Source organism: Hypanus sabinus, chromosome X2 (assembly GCF_030144855.1).
Source record: "Hypanus sabinus isolate sHypSab1 chromosome X2, sHypSab1.hap1, whole genome shotgun sequence".
Taxonomy (NCBI): Eukaryota; Metazoa; Chordata; class Chondrichthyes; order Myliobatiformes; family Dasyatidae; genus Hypanus; species Hypanus sabinus.
In genome coordinates, this window is record NC_082739.1 from 37,251,143 (window position 1) to 37,268,503 (window position 17,361).

Sequence of the window (17,361 nt, forward strand, 5' to 3'; positions counted from 1 at the left end):
CTTCTAAACTCTAGAGAATAGATCAGTCTCTTTATAGGCCAGGGGTTCCCAACCTGGGGCCCACAGCCCCCTTGCTTAATGGTACTGGTCCATGGCATAAAAAAGTTTGGGAACCCCTGCTATAGGCCAGTGTGATAGGCCATAGTGATGAAAGTGATGACCCATTGTTGTACTTCTATTACAAGTACACTCAGTGACCAATTTATTAGCTCCGTACCAAATAAAGTGGCCACTGAGTATATTTTTGCATGTTCATGATCTTCTGCTGCTGTAGCCCATCCTCTTCAAGATTTGACATGTGAGTTCAGAGATGCTCTTCTGCACACCACTGTTGTAATGCGTGGTTATTTGAGTTCCTGTCACCTTCCTGTCAGCCTGTACCAGTCTGTTCATTCTCCTCTGACCTCGCTCATTAACAAGGCGTTTTTGCCCACTCACTGGATGTTTTTGTTTCTCGCACCATTCTCCGTAAACTCTTAGAGACTGTTGTGTGTGAAAATCACAGAAGTTCACAGTTTCTGAGATACTCAAACCACCTGCCTGGCACCAACAATCATTCCATGGTCAAAGTCACTTAGATCACATTTCTTCCCCGTTCTGATGTTTGGTCTGAACAACAACTGAACCTCTTGACCATGTCTGCATGCTTTTATGCATTGAGTTACTGCCACGTGATTGACTGATTAGATATTTGCATTAATGAGCATGTGTATCTAATAAACTGGCCACTGAGTGCATATCCTTCCTTAGAAATAGAGATCAGACCTACACACAATATTTCATGTGCAATTGCACTATTCCTAATGCCAGTAAGACATTTCTAATCATGTTTTCAAATCCTATTGCAATAAAGGCCAATTTTCCATTAATTGCATGCTGTACTTGCTTGTTAACTTTCAGTAATTCATGTACAAGGATACCCAGGTCCCTCTAAACACTAATACCTAACAACCTCGAGTGAAATGAGTTGGCAGCAGCTATCAACTATCCTGGTATTCTGTACTTTCAAGCTGGGTTGATACTGAGGAGCCATGGGTTGGAGAAGGGGTTAAACTTAGCATTTTATCATTTAAAAAAATCTTTTGTAATTTTGACTATTTCTTTAAATATGGTCATAACAAAGATGTTGTCATGGTTGTAGATTCTCTCAGGCTGTCCCACCCAATAAAAGCATTAAGAAGAGCAAATCAGAATCATACGGATTTATGGGGATTTAGCAGATCTTTTAAAATTAAAATGTAAAACGCAGGGAGATTGGGAGCTACTACCTATACTGTGCAATGAAATAGCTACTAAGAGAGATAGACTCAATATGGACCAAGGCGATATCTGGAGTAGCCAATTTTTTTCCCTCTCTGAAGTTTGTTTGATTAAGCTGTTGTCTGTTTTGACAGCATGGAGAGACGAGATAACACAATGTGTTTTGATGGCCCATGGATCCCTGATGACTATTGCATTTCTGAATCTCAGAGGAGTGGATTATCCATGTAGTGTGTTACCGTGCTAATGACCTTTCCCAGTGTATGCAGCTCTACATGACAAACTGTCTTGTCGGCAAGTAACTACTGCAAGGAAGCCTGCACATTTGTTCCCTCAGCAGGCCAACGTTCAAACGGGCCAGGTCCAGTCTCTCTCACTGAACTGATCTCCACTGAGGTGTCTCTGGCAGGGCTACCAAAACTAGTTTGTGTCTTTGTGGGATGTAGTAGCATCATGGTTAAGTCACATGATTAGCAGCTTCAGAATTTGATTTAATATCGCCGGCATATGTTGTGAACTTTACGGCAGCAGTACAATGCAATACGTGATAAATAAATATAGAGAAAACAAACTCTGGGTTACATTAAGTGTATTTATATATCTATTAAATAGTTATGTTAAAATGAGGTGCAAAAATCAGAAATAAAAAATGTAGTGAGGTAGTGTTGATGGGTTCAATGCTCATTTAGGAATCGGATGGCAGAGGGGAAGAAGCTATTCCTGAATCACTGAGTGTGTGTCTTCAGGCTCCTGTACCTCCTTACCGAGGATAATGAGGGTCCTTCCTGAGGCACCGCTCCTTGAAGATGCCTTAGATACTACGGAGGCTAGTACCCATGGAGCTGACTAGTTTAAGATTTCTGCGATTTACTTTGATCTTGTGCAGTAGGCCCCCCCTCCCCATACCAGACAGTGATGCAACCAGTCAGAATGCTCTCCGTGGTACATTTGTAGAAGTTTGAGTGCTTTAATTGACAAACCAAATCTCCTCGAACTCCTATTGAAATCTAGTCACTGTCTTGCCTTTGTATCTGTATCAATATGTTGCGTCCAGGTTAAGTCCTCAGAGATAGTGACACCCAGGAACTTGAAATTGCTCAGCAGCCAGAATTAAGGACTGCTGACCCAGTGACGGGAGTTTGAATCTCTCGTCATTATGGCATGTGAATATAAATACAACTAATTAAATAAACTTGACATTTAAGTAGGAAATGCTCATAATGCAAACTGAGTAAGTGCAATTATGAAATGACTGGGCTGTCATAAAATAAAAAGCATTTTGTTCACTAACTGCTTCAGGGAAGGAAACCTGGCTCTCTTATTTGGACTGTGATTCCATTTCCACTCACTGTATCTGCCTGTTCAGTGCAGGGATGATTAAAGATGGATAATAAATGCTGCCCATGCCAGCAATATGCACACACTGTGGACAAATAAATATTTATTCAGCCTTCTACCTCCCTGCCTGTGTTCCTCTGCTCTGTCAGTGCCCAGCCTTGCAGTGATTCTTGACTGCAGTTAAACATGCTTTCGAACCGGTCTTCAATATTTCATAAGTTGGAAAGAAATGTGATGGAGTAAGTGAAAAACTAAAATCCCCACTCGGCCTGTTTACCCAAGATCTTTGATTTCTGGACAAACCTGAGAGTTTGCAGTGTTAGGCTTCGAAGTGAGAATGGGTGTAGGAGAGAGAAGCTGGGAAATGGAGTGTGGGGGGAGGGAGTGTGGGATATGAGATCGGGAGAAGTGGCATCCTGGAGTGGTGACTTAGGGGAAATGAGGTAAATTTGGAAAAGGTGATGGAGAGAGGTGAGCTGGAAGTGTTCATTCCAGGAAAATTGGGCTAAATGGGGGTTGTGAAGAAGGATGATTGAGGTAGTGGAAGAGTGGGTGGTTCAGGATGGGATGTACATGTTGGGGACAAGTCTGTCATTACTAGTAAGATTTTTGATTCACTTGGGGAAAGTTGTGGTCTTCCTCAAAGCAAAATCACCAGAATGTGCTGTTCTAGGAATTTGACTTGGTGGCAAGGAAGGAATGATGGTTCTCCTGTGAAGGAATGAAGGCTCCCAGGCAACGCAGGAATGGGGAGAGGGGGTAGAGATGTGTTGTGGAGTTAGGTGGTCTTGTGCCTAGCATCTCCAATAAAGGTAGGAACAACAGGAAGTTGATGAGAGAGAATGATCTTTTGAATGGAGCAGTCAATAGAAGTGTGAAAGAAATTGGAGACATGGTTTTGGTAAATAATAATAGATTGTACCTAGTAATGGGCAAGTAGGAAACTAGAATAAAGGGCATAAAACATAGGAGCAAAATTAGGCCATTCAGCCCATCGAGTCTGTTCCACCATCATCTCTGCTGTCTCCCAATAAACTTTGACACCCTTACTAATCAAGAACCTATTGACCTCCTTGTAAAAATACCCAGTGACTTGATCTCCTCAGCTGCCTGTGGCAATGAATTTTACAGATTCACCGTCCTCTGGCTGAAGAAATTTCTCCTCGCCTCTATTCTAAAAGGACATTCTTCTATTCTGAGAATGTGATTGATCCTAGACTCCCCCACTATAGGAAACACTCTCTCCACATCTGCTCTATCTAGGCCTCTCAACATTCGATTGGTTTCAGTGAGGTTTGCGATTTTAAATTTATTTGTTCAAGTTATTGTATTCAACTTCTCCATTGTCTTGTGTGGATTACTCTCTGTGGTTCTTCCTGTTCCTCAACTTACCTCTGGGCCTGTGGATGTCACTTGATCTAGTGTCATTTGTTCTGTTATCAACTGATAAAATGTCTATATTAACAGCCACCTCTTGGGAGACAAAGTGTGTGTGGAACCTGGGAAGCAGAGTGAGTACAGGCCTTTAATGAGAATAGGGGCCACTACAATGGGTCTTAAAATAGAAAAGGGAGGTTATGTTTCCGATAAACATTGCAAATTGCTATCTATTATAATCTTTACTGTTCTCTGTTGCCATTTATAAATCGTTATATTTAGTGCTTGGACACAGAATTGTTCAGCAAACCTCAGGGAACCAGTGCTGAATCTCTTGTTTTACTTGATCAGGGTTTGGAAAACATTACGTTCTTATGGTTGTAGTTTCCTTCATGCTATAGCGACACACATCCCATCTGAAGAGCATATTGTGGGGTATGATGAAGAATGTAGTCTGCCTCATCTGGTTTCAGAGCGCAGACTTTTCTGCAGTTGTCCCAAAAATCTTTAAATTATGATTTAAGTAGCAGTACTTGAAAGAATGCATAAATATGAGCATTTCACCAAAGTCGGTGGGCCAGGTTTTCCCTTGATTTGTTTTTTGAGCATGTTTCTTCCCAAATTTAAAGGCCCATGATAGGTATAGTTCCATAATTCTGTTATTATTCAAAGTGGCTCTGCTTCATGCAGGTCCAGTCAATAAATGTCAAACCCTGTCACTAAACGGCTCACGTTTCAGAGGTGATGCTTAATCTCTGAGCTTCACTTAGAGGTCCCATTGGAAGGACTTCACTTGTGCCATTCCACAGGCCAGCATTCACTGTGCCTCCCAGTGTGCTCAGCAACACATATCCATCAACAGACATCCCTAAAACAGATTATGTGGTCATTAACTCATTGTGGAATCAATTATCTACAAATTAACTACGTTTCCTAAAGCACAACAACAATAATATTTTTAAAATATATATATTTTAGTACCTTTAAGATCTTTGCAGGTTGCTAAATTGTCACTTTGTATAAGATGTTTCAAATAGGACTTGCTCTGTTGGCACTGGAATGTGTGCCAACACTTGCGGGCTGCCCCCGGCACATCTTTGGGTGTGTTGGGTGTTATCGCAAATGGCACATTGCTCTGTGACTTTCCGTGTATGCATGATAAATAAATCTAAGTCCGAATCTGCGTCTGAACTTCTGACAATATTTTCTGAAAGTTCATTGTTGGGATGTGGGTCTCGGCCAGCAATTGAAATTCATCTCGAGTTGACCTTGGGAAGTTTGTGGTGGGCCACCTTATTGACCTGATATTGTGTTTGTTACAGTACTCTTGACACGGTTATTGGGTAAAATAACTTTGAACTTCAACAATGAATTAATGGTAATGTGTTTTTAATTCTGTTTGGTTTGTGACTTGAAAAGTTGTTTAGTGTTGGTTGTATTCCTGTGTGCACAGTGGTTTTGATAGCACAGGTTTAAGAAATGGTGTTGAAGAAATAAACAGGCTTTAGTACTAGTCTTTGGCAGATTTTTTTGCTTTCTCCCTCAAGAATATTTAGCATGCAGTGCCCCATGTTTCCTTTGGCAATTCCCTGCCACAAGATGGAACAGCATTAAGTTAATGGAAAACCTTGCAAATTGTCACATGTTTACCTTCTATCCTGTACTGCTTTAACTAGACTTGTAATAAAGGAGATAGCAAGTCAGCAAGGAGGAGTGTGAATTTAATTAGGAGCATAAAAGGAATTTATGTCAGGATCTGCTCAACTGTTTAGGTGTGTACATTTGTATGGGTCTGTTGTCGAGGCTTGTTACTCTGTTGTTGTAGAAAAATTAGATGACAAACAGAAGCTCAAGAATAAGGAGGAAAACGATTTGAAGCTAATATTACATTGAAAATACTCATCCGGCATTTGCCTCCACATTTCCTTCAGAATCACATTAAGATGAGTGAATATTTCAGAATTTAGTTTGATTACATCCAAGGAAAATTTTCTCCAGAGATTAGAATAATGGGTAAAATCTTTTATTGGAGACTCAAGGCACTATGCATGCTGGAATCTGGAGCCACAATCTGCTAGAGGAACTCAGACGGTGAACGGTATCTGTGAAGGGGAGAAGGATAGTTGACGTTTCATGTTGAAACTCTGCATCAGGACAGGATTTGTTCTGTCGACAATTCCTTCCCTCCCTCAGATGTGATGCACCCTGCTGAGTTCCTCCAGCAGATGTCTGTTGTTCTTTCTTATTATTTTCTTGATTTTTTTTGGCTTTAATTTTTTTTTAATTATTTTACACAGTGCTTTAAGCTTTGGAGCTCCTAATCTTCTAAGAGATATTCTCAGTTTTTTTTAAAGAAGTGGATATGTGGCATTCTTTGAACATAGAACATAACACAGTACAGCATTGGACAGGCATTTTGACCCATTATATTGTGCCAATCATGATGCCAATTTTTAATTAAATATCCTTTTCCTGTGTATCATCCATATCCCCCCATTTATTCATATGCCTATCTAAAAGTCTCTTAAATTCCACCAACCTGCCTGCTTCCGCTATTACCCCTGCTAATCCACTCCAAGCACCTACCACTTCTGAAAAATCTGCCCCTCATGTCGCCTCCTCCCCCCCCCCCCCACCCCAACCCCAGTTGAGGAAGATTAGCACATATCGTGTTCTGCTCTCTTCCATCTTGGCAGTGTCCTTCTCTACAATCCTCAGCAGATAAATCAAGACAAACAAATATAAATATATTTCAAATAAGCCACTTAGCTGGATGAGGTTCTTGTTTCTCATATTTTGAGCAAAACTGTTTCTATCTTAACTGGCTGATCAGTTGTCATTTCCTTTGAAGGCTGGGACTTATCTTCTTCCACTCTTTGCTGATCATTTTTGCAGTGTTTGAACTGCTTTTAACAAACGAGCGAAATTGTTTTCTGACTTATTTCCCCTTGACATTTGGAGAGCTATTTTGAATAAAATATGTAGCTGATATGCAAAAAGCGGGACGCTATTTTAAAAATAACTTGAACAGCACAGTATTATATGCTTAATATTTAATAGATCTTTGGTCTTTAAGATACAGTTATTCCTCGGAAGTGTGATGCCAGTATTTACAGTACACTCCTTGGATTCACAGCTGCACATGGTTCGATTTCTGTGTGAGAATCTTGTGTTGGAATTAGCGCCACCTTCTGCAGCATGTGAAATCTTATTTGATTTGAGCTCGAAAGGGAATTGGTGGCAGAGGGCGAGTTTGTAAATGCCAACTGCCAGCTGTTTGGAAAAAACACCCAGCAGCTAAAGGTAGGCAGGTCATGGCTAAAATGGCACTGCGTTTCACTGCAAAGTACTTTGGAGCTCCAGCCAAGAGAAAAGGGCAGGTGAGAGTGAGTTTTAAAGTAAGACTTTGGACGTGGCTTTTGTGTTTGAAGTTCAAAGTGACATTCACAACTAGAACCTGCCCATCAGCAGTAATGCTGAGTGCTGCCTCTGACGTGCACTTTTCCGTCCTCGTTGCCAGTGTATGTTTCTGGTGTAAAGGCATTGAGTGGAGATGGTTTGAGAACAGGATCTGTGGATGCAGACTGAATACAAGGTTGCACTATATCCCTTGTGAAATGGTGCACAGCAAGGAGTACTTCTGTTCCTAATCCTCTGTGGCCCTTTTCTTTATTACCTGCAATCTTGATTTTATTATAAACTTAATATTGAATCTATTTGTGTGTTAAATGTCAAACTGAGAAACTGTCAGATGAAAGTTACAGAGCACAGATAAGGTTGACTCTGTACCTAATGATGTGCCTCATTGTGGCCATGTGCCTTGTTGTCTGCCTGCACTGCACTTCCTCCGTCACTGTAGCACTCTATCTGAATCAGGTTTATTGTCGTTGACAAAAGTCACAAAATTTGTTGTTCTGTGGCAGCAGTACAGTGCAGGATGTTAGATATACTAATTTTTTATCACAAATCAATAGTGCAAAAGAGGAATAGAGTGGTAACATTCATGGACCATTCAAAATTCTGATGGCGAGGGGTTCCTGGTCCTGGACTTATTTCCACTTAAAATAATTTACTTATTATTATTTAATTATTTATGGTTTTATATTTGTATATTTCTACACTATTCTTGGTTGGTGCGACTGTAACGAAACCCAATTTCCCTTGGGATCAATAAGGTATGTCTGTCTGCCTGTCTGAAACTGTTCCTAAATTGTTGAGTATAGGACTTCAGGCTCCTGTGCCACCTCCCTGATGGTGGTAATGAGAAGAGAACGTGTCCTGGATGGTGAGGGTACTGCTTCTTGAGGCACCACCGTTAGAGAGTGTCCTCAGTATTGGGTAGGCTTGTGCTATGATGAAGCTGGCTGAGTGTACAACCCTTTGAAGTCTCTTCCAGGCCTGTGCATTGGTGCCTCCCTACCAAGTCAGTGATGCAATTAGTCAGAATGCATCTACAGAACTTTGCTTGTCTTTGATGACGTAACAAACCTCCTAATAAAGTATAGCCGCTGGTATGTCTTCATCATGATTGCGTCAATATGTTGGACCCAGGATGGATCCTCTGAGATGTTGACACCCAGGAGCTTGAAACTGCCCACCCTTTCCACTGCTGCCCCCTCAGCGAGGATTGACGTGTGTCCTCCCGACTTCCCCTTCTTGAAGTCTATAATCAATTCTTTGGCCTTGCTGACATTGACAGCAAGATTATTATTATGACCCCACTTAACCAGTTGATCTGTTTCGCTTCTGTATTCCTTGTCGCCATCTGAGATTCTGCCAACAACAGTGGTTTCCTCAGTGAATTTACAGGTGGCATTTGAGCTGTCCCGAGCTGCATGGCCATGAGCGCAGAGAGAGTAGAGCTGTGGGCTAAGGATCAAGGGTCAGTTTTATTCCCCTACATTTACATTTATTAGGTGTTTGGCATGGCTTGAAACAAATGACAACATTCAACAATTATAAATTATTAACAATGATAAAGAATTAAATAATGTTAGAGGTTAAAGGAATAAAATGTGCATCAATGCATAAAGATCAGCATGTATTTCCAATATAAACAGCAATATAAAATTGTTTTAAAGAGCTTACAGCACAGTGACTGAGGTAATAGATAGAGGGGATGGGGGAGGGGTTAACTAAGCACACACCCTTGAGGTATGCCTGTGTTGACTGTCAGTGAGGAGGGTACTGTGCAATCTGTTATTGCCTTTCCCTTGTACTACCTTGATGTATTGACGTCATGAAATGATCTGTATAGATGGCATGCAAAAAAAAGGTTTTTGAGGTGCCTTGGTACACGTGACAGTTATGAACCAATTTACCGGAGTTTGAAGAAACTGGGAAATGTTTCCTCATGTTGGGTTAGCATTTGTTCTTCAACACACATCAGTAAGTCACTAGAGAGGGAGACAAGACCGCAGGTGTTGGAACCTAGCACAACAACCAATTTGCTGGAAGAGCTCAGAGCGTCAAGCAGCATCTGTGGGAAGAAAGGAATTGCCAATGTTTTGGGTCATAACCCCTACATCAGGACCTGGAGCAGAGTTTTGACCCAATATGATGAGAATTCCTTTCATCCATAGATGCTGCACAATGTGCGGAGTTTCTCCAACAGATTGTTGTTTATTAAGTCACATTCCTGCTTATGAACTTTGCTATGTGCAAATTCACTACCATATTTCCAAACTGACTGCACTTCCGTGTGGATATTGAGCACATCCTGACATAAGCTGTTCTTGGGCTTTATTCATCATATACACTGGGAAACCACTACATCCTTGTATCCTAACATCTTAAGACTGTAAAATTCTCATAAAGTCAGGAGACTATTCAGCCCATTGAGCCTGCTCTTAGGGCAATCCCACTCCCCCATTTTTCCTACGACATATTCTCCTTCACATGCCTAGTAATACTCCTTGGTTCTCCAACCACCCAGCTACGTCAGAGGGAATTTACAGTAGCTAATTACCCTAGCAACCGGCATGTCTTTGGGATGTGGGATGAACACACAGGGCAATCCCATGTGATCACAGAGGGGATGTGCAAACTCCACATAGGTAATGGAATTAATAAATATTTTATTAATGCTGGTAAATTTATTGGCAAGCATTTACATTGAGGGAAGATCACATGAAACTGAACCTTATTATTCATTAGAACATGGAGAAAATCAGATAATGATTGCTGCTGTTTATGAATGGTTTTTACTGTGTGAGCTTACCTTCAGTTTGGCACTCCGTCACACTGGTCTCATATTAAACTCCTTTTGTTTCACTGCCATGTCTTCAAGCCTCATTTCATGCTTTTGATTTTCTTTCTGCCCAATCTACTTAATCTATTGTTAACTTTTGTTTTGTAGCCTACTGTATATGCTGTCATTTATTGATTGAAAGGGAGAATAAAAGATATGCACCCATTCTACCTCATTGCAACATAGCCCTTGTGTGTCAATGGAGACTTCACTGTGATTATTATAACCTTTCTAAACTGGAGGAGGTTTTCAAACATTTGAAGGTGACTAATCAAACACAAGTCGTGGAGTTTAGTGTTTGTTGGAAATAAAAATATTTAGTCCATGTTACAGGTTGAAACATTCTGTGATACAGCATGTTTTGATTCTGTAGTACAGATTTATTCTAATTAACTAATTTTTACTGAGATCTAACTAAGGTGTAAATTTAATTATGATCTGTACTGATCTATAGTTAATTAAACTACCAGTCCTCCGTTTGCTATCTCAGTCAATGGCATTCTGATGAACAGAAATTTTCAATTGCAGACTGTTCTTGGAGCCCGGATGTGACCCAGGAAGTTCTTCTGCTCACAGGAAGATGACTGGAGCAATTTATTTAGCCTGCATTTTCCGTGGTCTGCTGTTAGCCAGGTACCAAGGGTGCTGGACTAGAGAGTTTCAACCTACAGTGGATTTGGGGTAATAGGGGAGCAATTTTAAATATCTTAAAGATAGCAGAGTCAAGGGATATGGGGAGAAGGCAGGAACGGGGTACTGATTGTGGATGATCAGCCATGATCACAGTGAATGGTGGTCCTGGCTCGAAGGGCCGAATGGCCTACTCCTGCACCTATTGTCTGTAAATATATAGAATCAGGAGGGAAAAGTTGCATCTATTTTCCTTAGTATTACAGAGTTTGACTGTGGTCACTTTTGTAGGTACTGGTCGCCTGCTAGCTTAGCTAAATAGTTTCGTGATACCCAAGCTATGGAAATTAGTATATTGTGAAGCTGTTTGAGAGAACAACCTTAGGGCCAAGTCAACTCCCCAGAACTACATGTATGCATTTCTGAAGGGGGCTGCAAATAAGCAAGCAAAACACATCAAAAGCTCTGTCTAATATTTTTTCTAGGTGCATGGAATCTAATTGTCACTGCAACAGTCTTTCAAAGTTCAAAGTAAACTTATCATCAAAGTGTGTGTACAGGTCACTAAATGCTACTGTGAGATTCATTTTTGCAGGCATTCACAGTTGAACAAATAAGCACAACAGAATCAATGAAAAATTACGCACAAACTCTGACAAGGAGCCAATGTGCAAGAGATACAAAACTAGCAAATAATATCAATAAATAAATAATACTGAGAACATGAGCTGTAGTGTCCTTGAAAGCAGGTTGTGTTCAACGTTGTTCAGTGTTGTGGTGAGTGAAGGGGTCCAGGTTGGTTCAGGAGCCTGGTGGTTGAAGGGTAATAACTGTTCCTGAACCTGCTGGCATTGGACCTAATCGTTTTCTACCTTCTTCCTGATGGTGGCAGCGAGAAGAGAGCATATCCTGGATGGTAGGGTCCTTGACGATGGATGCTGCTTTCTTGTCGCAGTGCCCTTTGTGGATTTTCTCGATCACAGGAGCGTTTTTCCTGTGATGAACTGGGCTGTACCCGTCACTTTTTCCAGGCGTTTCCATTCCTGGGCACTGGTGTTTCCATATCTGGCTATCTGGCTGCTTAAGCAGTGATTAGGTAAGCGATGTAGTGCAGGGATGTCACTTGAACATTCTGGATGAGGCCTTATTTAATTAACTAGCTGTCAGCTTCCGATAGACATTGCATAGAATAGAGACAAAATAATCAGTGTATATTTGGATTTTGAAAAAAAATTGAATAGATTCCAAATTAGTAATTAAATTGGATAAAAAGGAAGGGTAACTATGATGATACGTAATTGTTTGGTTCAGAATGAGAAATGATGTAGATTCTATTCTAGACATCTGTTTATCTGTGCTCTTAGTACCGTTGATGCTTAAAAATTGCAGATGATCAAGGATATTTCCAGATGGTATGAAGAGGAAAGAAAGGGAATTGTGCAAAAATAATTGCAAGGCTTTTTATATGTTAGGTCAACAGATGGCAAATCCTGTTTGATTTTTGTAAATATATGTTCCATGGGAGAAAGAAGCAAAAAGTCCAGATGAAAGATCTCCACCTAAAATGGCAGTTGTACTTCTCCCTCCACAGATGCTGCCTGACCTGCTGAGCATCTCCAGCAGCTCGTTTATTATTCCAAAAATAATGTTTAGTTTATTTTGAGGAACAGCTCTATAGTTTATTACAAGGAACGCCATCTTTAAATAGTGGAAAATGTTGCAAATGCCTTGTGCGTAAAAAAAATCCTCTCCTACAAGGACCATATGAAATGCTTTTCCCAAGGCTGTTTGAAGATAAATACAAGTGAAGACTCAGAAAAGCGTTATGAATCTTGTACAAGCGCCCGAGAAGCCTAAGAAGGTAGGCCACTGAAAGAATCAAAGTGGTGAGAAACAGTGATCACTTGCCTGCCCGACTGTTGGCACACTTTCAAGCACAAGTGGAAATCTCTGTAGGAATTTGTCATTATTTATATAGGTGAGTATGCAGGAGCTTTAAACTGGTACATTGAAGAAATTTAAAAAATTTGATAAGGAGATTCAGACCCAAAACATCGGCAGTTCCTTTCCACTACAGATGTCTGACTCACTGAGTTTCTCCAGCAGATTATTTTTTGCTGCGGATTCCAGTACCTGCAGCCTCCTGGGTTTCTTCTGATAAGGTGGTCCTTCATCTAAATAAGTTAGCAGTTAAAAACATTCAAATTTGTGCCAGGTGCTTTATCTTCTGTGCCATTGAAAGACTAGCAATTAGTTTGTGCATTGTTTCTTTAGATCAGAATAGAATTACGTAGTAGCATATGTTAAATTTTAGGTTTAACTTTTATATTGTGTACTTAATGAAAACTGGTGGTGGATCGCCGTAAAAATTGAATTGGTTTACGTAAATCAGAATCCCTGTCAGTGGAACTTTCTGCCTTAGTAGCCCAGTAAGGAGCATTTCCCTCTGTAGATGCTGCTTCAGCTTATATGCAGGGCTGATGGCTATACAAAATATATATATATATTTGTGAGAAGGTATGTTTACTGCTATCTTATATGTGCCTTGAGCTGTATATGACTGTTGGAACTGCGATGAGCACCTTGGTCCCAGAGGAACGCTATTTTGTTTGGCTGTGTTTCTGTATAGTTGAATGATAATTAAACTTAAACGTGAACTTATTTAAATATAATGTTTGGCTCTTTTTCTTGTGGGCTCTAAGGCTGAAACCCAGCCTAAAAAAGTAAATGAAACTCTTGTTTGTCTGTAAGAGAAATGTATAGTTAGAGTATATTTTAGTCCTGTGGAAAAGGAAGCATGCCTCATTTGAAGCAAGATTGGAATTTATCAGAATGGGGTATTGTCATTATCACTATTCTGAAGTTACCTTTATCTGTTCTTGAGTGTTAATATCTCTGGGAATCTATCTTGGGCCCTACATATCGATGCAGTTACAAAGAAGTTATATTTTGTTGGGAATTTGATGTCTGTCATCAAAGACACTTGCAAATTTCTACAGATATACCTTGGAGAGTATCACCATCTGGTATGGGGCGAGAGTGGGGCGGCTACTGCTCAGGATTGAAAGAAGCTACAGCAAGTTGTAAAATTAGTCAGCTCCATCTTGGGCACTAGCCTCCATAGTGTATTACACATCTTGAAAGAGCAGTGCCTCAAAAAGGTGGCATCCATTATTAAGGACCCCCGTCACTGAGGACATGCTCCCTTCTCATTGATACTATCAGGCAGGAGGGACACAGGCAACGATTCAGGAGCAGCTTCTCCCCCTCTGCTGTCTGATTTCTGAATGAAAGTTGAGCCCACAAACACTGCCTCACCACATTTTTTTTCTTTTTTGCACTACTTATTTAACTTTTAAAGAAACAGTGTGTGTGTGTGTGTGTGTATGTATGTATATATATATATAGAAACATAGAAAACCTACAGCACAATACAGGCCCTTCGGCCCACATAGTTGTGCCATACATGTCCCTACCTTAGAAATGACCAGGCTTACCTATAGCCCTCTATTTTTCTAAGCTCCATGTACCTATCTAAAAGTCTCTTAAAAGACCCTATCGTATCCGCCTCCACCACCGTTGCCGGCAGCCCATTCCACGCACTCACCACTCTCTGAATAAAGACTTACCCCTGACATCTCCTCTGTACCTACTTCCAAGCACCATAAAACTGTGCCCTCTCCTGTTACTCATTTCAGTCCTGGGAAAAAGCCTCTAACTATCCACACAATCAATGCCTCTCATCATCTTGTACACCTCTATCAGGTCACCTCTCATCCGCCGTCGCTCCAAGGAGAAAAGGCCGAGTTCAATCAAACTATTCTCCTAAGGCATGCTCCCCAATCCAGGCAACATCCTTGTAAATCTCCTTACTGTAATTTACAGTTATTATGTATTGCAATGTACTGCTGCCTCATAACATCAAATTTCATGACATCTGTCAGTGATGTTAAACCTGATTCTGATCTGACTTGGGGGTGCCTGCTGACAACAATAAACACCACTAAAGGCATGGCTTTCTGTAGCACAAACACTTCCACACAGGAAAATAAATTACGATTTAGTATACATTATAAGATTTGGGTAAAGTTATTGTATGGGTGCCACTTGCTCATGTGAAATGATGTAAACCAAAATCATCTGAAATTCTTAAAACTGAGTGTTATCCTTTGAACTTCGTAAAATTAAACTCTGCTATAATGGAACTTCAAATTAGCTCTTACTTTTTTCTGAATTGGAGTTGTAATCATAGAGCGAATTAAGAAAGCTTCCAAAAGGCGAAGAATTACTGTATTTGGGATGATTTTACGATGGCTTGACAGGTGCATATCACTTTAAGGCACAAACACCTAGCATTAAATGTGTTGCAGCCATTGCAGAGATTAAGTAAGGTACTGAAACAGATTGTAAAAGCTCTTGCAGTTGCGTAAAAAAAAATAGGAAAAAATTACAAAATGAAACAGGGGAACTTATATTGTTAAGAAAGGAAATAATAGAAAAATTAAGCAAACATGTTGTCTGTCTTTAGGGAAGGGGTCATGAAGGTCTCAGAAACAGTGTAAAACAATAGGTTGCAAGAAAAATATTGAAGAAATGTAAAGAAGGGAAAGCCAATGACTCCCCAGATACCTGGGATCTAGTGACCTTCATGATGATATTTTTATAAAAGTGGCCTTGGAGAGAATAGGTGTACTGGTGGTTGTTTTCCAAAATTTGATAGATCATTAAGTGGTTCCTAGTGAATGGAACTTAAGCAATTGTAATCCAACTATTCCAGGAAAGCATGGGAAATGGTGAACCAGTTAGCATGATATCATCTGCAGGGAAAATGTTGGAATCTATTAAGGGATTGGCAATAAAGCACTTGGAAATTAATAACAGGATCAGACAGATTCAGCATGGATTTATGAAAGGGAAATCATGTTTGAGAAATTGTTAGACTTTTTAAATGTTTTAAATTGCAGACCAGGTGAGTGTGAATCAATGAGTGTGTACTTGGATCTTCAGAAGGTGCCATTCAAGAGTTTATTAGATGACATGCCGAATCTACGTGTGACTCTCGCTTTGGCTAGCGGCTTAATATAGGGGGTGATAGCCCCTGGCCCGGACAAACTTAAGAAATCTCGTTAGGGTGGATGCTGTGCGATGTGTCCCCCGTTACAAATCAGTACCCCGAAATAACAGACAGTACACAATATGCGATTAAACAATTGAGCTTTATAATTCTTACTGTGACTATATGGTTAGTAAAGAAAACTTAAAAAAAAGATAAAAGGGCCCATTCTCATGAAACAGTCTAATGCGCAATGTTGGAGCTCACTGATAAGGCTGTTCGTCCACCATTGACCTCCTCCGATTGTCGCTGACCTTCGGACCCTCGCTCCAAGTCCACTCTGTCCGGCGGTCTACCAATTCTCTCCACTCGCGTCTTCTCTCCTCATCTCTACCCGGCAAAAGACCCACGAATTCCCGGCTCCCAGACACAGAAGAAAGAACAACGTCCCGTTCATTGGCTAGCATGTCCCGTTATCTCTAGACATAACCCAAAGATTGCGGCCATTACATTAGCAGTGAAACCTTAACAGCGTGTTACATACATAAACATCTAAGAAAGTAGAGGTGCTGCTGTGCTTTCTTCAGAATGGCACTTAGGTGCTGAACCCTGGACAGATCCTCTGAAAAGATAACACTGAGGAATTTAAAGTTGCTGACTCTCTCCACCTCTGATCTCCCAGTGAGGACTGGCTCATTGACCTCTGCTTTCCTGCTCCTGTAGTTAATAATCAGCTCCTTGGTCTTGCTGACTTTGAGCGAGAGGTTGTTGTTGTGGCACCACTCAGCCAGATTTTCAGTCTCCCTCCTATACACTGATTCGTCCCCACCCTTGGTTCGGCTAACAATAGTGGTGTTGTTGTCAAACTTAAGTATGGCATTGGAGCCGTGCTCAGCCTCACAATCACGTGTAAACCGAGTAGAGCAGGGGGCGAAGCACACAGCCTTGTGGTGCACCTGTGCTGATGGAGATTGTGGAGGAGATGTTGTTGCTAATCTGAAATGACTGGGGTCTGCTGGTGAGGAAATCAAGGATCCAATTGCATGAAGAGGTGCTGGAGAGGGAGGGGGAGTGCATGTGAGAGTGGCATTGAGGCCAAGATCTTGAAGCTTATTTATTAGTCTTGAGGGCATGATAGTATTGAATGCCAAGCTGTAGTTGATAGAAAACATCCTGATGCATGCAACTTTGCTGTCCAGATGTTCCAGGGTTAAGTAAAGAGCCAATGAATTGGCATCTGCTGTGGACATGTTGTGCTGGTGGGCTAATTGGAGCAGATCTAAGTGGTTTCTCAGGCAGGAGTTGATATGTTTCATCACCAACCTCTCAAAGCCCTTCATTACAGTGGATCTAAGTGCTACTTGATGATAGTCATCGAGGCAGGTTACCACATTCTTCTTAGGCAGTGGTATAATTGAAGCCTGCTCGAAGCAGGTGAGCACTTCAGACCGCA

General features: G+C 40.8%; 1 protein-coding gene across 3 annotated transcripts in view; it reads left to right on the forward strand.

The window, feature by feature from the left end:
* Nucleotides 1-17,361, forward strand: part of pknox2 (pbx/knotted 1 homeobox 2) — a 489,281-nt gene that overhangs the window by 185,522 nt on the left and 286,398 nt on the right. Inside the window, exon 1 of one of the 3 annotated variants that reach the window (XM_059957271.1) lies at nucleotides 7,338-7,355. The exons of the other annotated variants lie outside the window; for them this stretch is intronic. The gene's annotated coding sequence lies outside the window, so the exon portion shown is untranslated. Of the gene's footprint in view, nucleotides 1-7,337; nucleotides 7,356-17,361 lie in introns of those variants that run through there. 3 annotated transcript variants of the gene reach the window in all.